The following is a 4,154-nucleotide window of genomic DNA, read 5'->3' as shown; positions in this document are numbered from 1 at the left end:
ATGCGCCAAGTCAAGCCACTTGAATCATTCAAAGGAGGATACCATCCTATCATACTACATCATAATCATCTCAAAATTCATGTTGGCATCCAAGACAAACCATTATAAGCTCCTAGCTAATTAAGCATGGCATCAGAAACTATGATCTCTAAGTTGTCATTGCAAACATGTTTCTCTCAGAACAAAGTTGAATCTGGAATGATGAGCTAGTCATATTTACAAAAACAAAATAGATCGAGTTCATACCAGCTTTTCCAAGCTCAGTGACTTCATCATATATCGTCATTATTGCCTTTCACTTGCACGACCGAATGATGTGAACAATAATAAGAGTGTCCGTGCATTGGACTAAGCGGAATCTGCAAGCAAACACAAAGGAGAAGAGAAAGTAATATGGATCTTTGACAGATAAACAGATATGCATGCGAGATCCACTAAACATGGTAACCATGGTCTTCTACCTTGACCCAAAGAAAAAGAAAACTAATTACACGGGAAAGCTCCCAACAAGCAAAAGAAGAACAAGAAATCTTTTTGGGTTTTATCAAACTAGACAAACACACGAGAAGAAAGCGAGAAAAAGAAATAAACTAGCATGGATGATACAGTGGCAAAGTGTGAACACCGACTATCAAAGTGAAAGTGTGAGAAAGAATATAAAGTTGGTGAAAAACACGTACTCCCCCAAGATTAGGCTTTTGGACTAAGTTGGTCTACTCCCATGGCTGGTCCGGGTGATACCCAAAATCGTAATGGGGGTTGTACGGGAGCGCTGCAGCTACCGCCTGAATAGCTCCCTCATGGAGGCGAGCAACCTTTGCCTCCCACTCATACTCCTCTGCCTCTCCTCTGGTTATGTAATATCTCCGTTTTACCTAAAAGTCAAAGAAGGCAGGAGAAGGAAGGGTAATATGGAAAACACGTTGTCGGTTAAATATTAACCGATATAGGAGGGATTCATTATCCCTCTCGAGGAACTGATAACGTGTCATAGCGGTGCAATCAAGGAAAGCTGTATGGAGCGGGGGATCTCCTTCGCGGATTGGTACTCCAAGAAAATTTGCTATGCGAGTGGCATAGATCCCACCAAAGAAATCCCCTTCATTAGCATTATTATTCAGTCTCCCTGCTATTATAGCTCCTATGTTGAAACTTCTATCACCCGTTACTGCACTCTTAAGAATACTAAGGTCAGGTGCGCAGAGGTGACAATGCTCGATCTTTCCGTTAATGCATCTACCTATGAAGAGGGCAAAGTAATGCAAGGCAGGAAAATGAATGCTCCACATGGTAGCCTGCGTAATATCTCTAGTTTCTCCAACAGTTATACTAGAGAAAAAAAATCCCTAACCGAAGATTTAGAAGGATCATTGAGACTACCCCAATCAGGTATCTTGCAAATTCTATTGAAATCCTCTAAATCCATGGTATACGATTTGTCATAGAGATCAAACAGTTTTGAAACTACGAACAAAAGAGGCAGTGAGAGTAGTATACTGTTCACATTTATCGGAGATGAATTCTTCAAGTCCAACATTGTGAACAAGTGTATCAAACTCGTCTTCGAAACCTGCATCATTCATGAATTCATCAGAAGGCCATTCACATGGTTGTACCTGTGCGTTCCTCGGTTGGTAAGGATCGGGTTCCCGAATCGCAAGATGGGGACCCCTCTTGCTTGAGGAACCACCATGATAGTTTCTCCTGACGATCTTCCTTTTCTGAAATTTCTAGTAACTCAAAGGAAAAGTGAACAAGGCTCAATGAAACTCGTAGAAACTACTCCGACAAGTGCCTAGAGGCCATATCACGCATCAAAACTACTTGGGACCAGCTAAAATTAGCATGCAAAGCTCAAGAACAGGGTCACCAAGGCAGCAAAAATACGCAACAAATAAGGCACTAGAGAAAAAACTAATTGGACCAATGGAGGAGTCACATACCAAGGAGCAATTTCCCCAAAACAGTTTGGTGAATGGGGCTTAGCACAAGGAGATCGAAAATCATGGCAAGAAGAGAAAGAACACGGGTTTGAGCTGCGGGATGATTTTTTCTGGAGGTAGGAGAAGGAGATGGGAGCTAGAATAAGTGGAGGGGGACACGTGGGCCCCACAAGCCTGGTAGGCGCGTCCAGAGGGGTGCCCGCGCCTCCATGGCTTGTGGCCCACTAGTGCATCCTCCTGACTAGCTCTCCGTCTGAGAATTTTTCAAAAATTCTAGAAAAAATCATACTTGATTTTCAGGGCATTCGAAGAACTTTTATTTTGGGGACACTTTTCTACAGGACGCAAAAAGCAGAAAACAGGAAAAACTAAAGCTAAATCCATCATTTTTCTTCTAAGCAACCAAAGGTAAAGGTTTGGAACACAGGGCTGTGACTCTTAGATTCATCCATCTCATGGTCATGAAAAGAAATCCGCCAATGGGGTTGATCAAGTCTCCTTGACAAACTTTTTTCGAATCGCGTAAAAAACGGAGAATTTTCAAATAGTCACTAGGTTACCTCAATGGGGATGTGCATATCCCCAACAATCAAATCATACTTCATCTTAACAGTAGGTATAGGGCATTCAAAGCTCCCAACAAGAATCAATGAAGTTTTTTCAATAGCAGTAATGCAATGTACTCGATATTGTTTCTTTGGAAAGTGCACCGTATGCTCATTACCATTGACATGGAAAGTGACATTGCCTTTGTTGCAATCAATAACAGCCCCTACAGTGTTTAAAAAGGGTCTTCCAAGGATGACCGCCATGGCATCATCCTCGGGAATATCCAGAATAACAAAGTCTGTTAAGATAGTAGCATTAGCAACCACAACAGGAACATCCTCGCAAATGCCGATAGGGAAAGCAGTTGATTTGTATGCCATTTGCAAGGAGATTTCAGTGGGTGTCGACTTATCCAATTCAAGTCTATGATAAAGAGAGAGAGGCATAACACTAACACCGGCTCCAAGATCGCATAAAGAAGTTCTAACGTAGTTGCCTTTAATGGAGCAAGGTATAGTGGGCACTCCGGGATCACCTAGTTTCTTAGGAGTTCCACACTTGAAGGTATAATTAGCGAGCATGGTGGAAATCTCAACCTCATGTATCCTCCTCTTATTAGTCACAATATCCTTCATGTACTTAGCATACGGAGACATTTTGAGCATATCTGTCAAATGCATTTGCAGAAAGACAGGTCTAATCATTTCAACAAATCGCTCAAAATCCTCATCATCCTTTTTCTTGGATGGTTTGGGAGGAAAGGGCATGGGTTTATGAACCCATGGTTCCCTTTCTTTACCATGCTTCCTAGCAGTGAAGTCGTTCTTATCGTATCTCCTATTCTTAGGTTGTGGGTTATCAAGATCAACAGGTTCAATCTCCACATCCTTATCATTGCTAGGTTGAGCATCATCATGAACACCATTATCGATATTATCATTAGGCTCATGTTCATCACCATATTGCGTTTCAGCATTAGAAACAAAGACATCGTTTGGACTCTTAGATGTAACAGCAACAGGGTTGCTAGCATGCAAGTTCCAATCATCTTTATTTTTCTTTCTAGGATGACTAGGTGCCTCAATGCTAACTCCTTGAGAATCTTGTTCAATTCTCTTAGGATGACCCGCAGGATACAAAGGTTACTGGGTCATTCTATCGCCTCTAGTGATAGCTCTGACAGAATTGTCATTCAACTCATTGAGCAAGTCATTTTGAGCCTTAAGTACTTGTTCTACCTGAGTGGTGACCATAGAGACATGTTTACTCAATAGCTTAAGATCATTGACGTTTCTGTCCACACAAGCACTTAAATGACTAAGCATACGAGCATTCTGTTCCAATTGTCTGCTAACATAATCATTGAAACGTTGTTGTTTGGCAACAAAGTTATCAAATTCATCCAGGCATAAGCTAGCAGGTTTATCAAAAGGAATATCACTCTCATTGAATCTACCAAGATAATTTACCTCTACTACCTGTATCGGGTTATCAAGACCATGGATCTCTTCGATAGGTGCTAGATTTTTGACATCTTCAGATTTAATGCCTTTCTATTTCATAGATTTCTTAGCTTCTTGCATATCTTCAGGACTGAGGAATAGAATACCTCTTTTCTCCGGAGTTGGCTTCGGAGGTGGTTCGGGAATTGTCCAAGCATTC

This window comes from Hordeum vulgare, chromosome 1H, assembly GCF_904849725.1.
Source record: "Hordeum vulgare subsp. vulgare chromosome 1H, MorexV3_pseudomolecules_assembly, whole genome shotgun sequence".
Lineage (NCBI taxonomy): Eukaryota > Viridiplantae > Streptophyta > Magnoliopsida > Poales > Poaceae > Hordeum > Hordeum vulgare.
Note: the sequence above shows the minus strand (reverse complement) of the source record.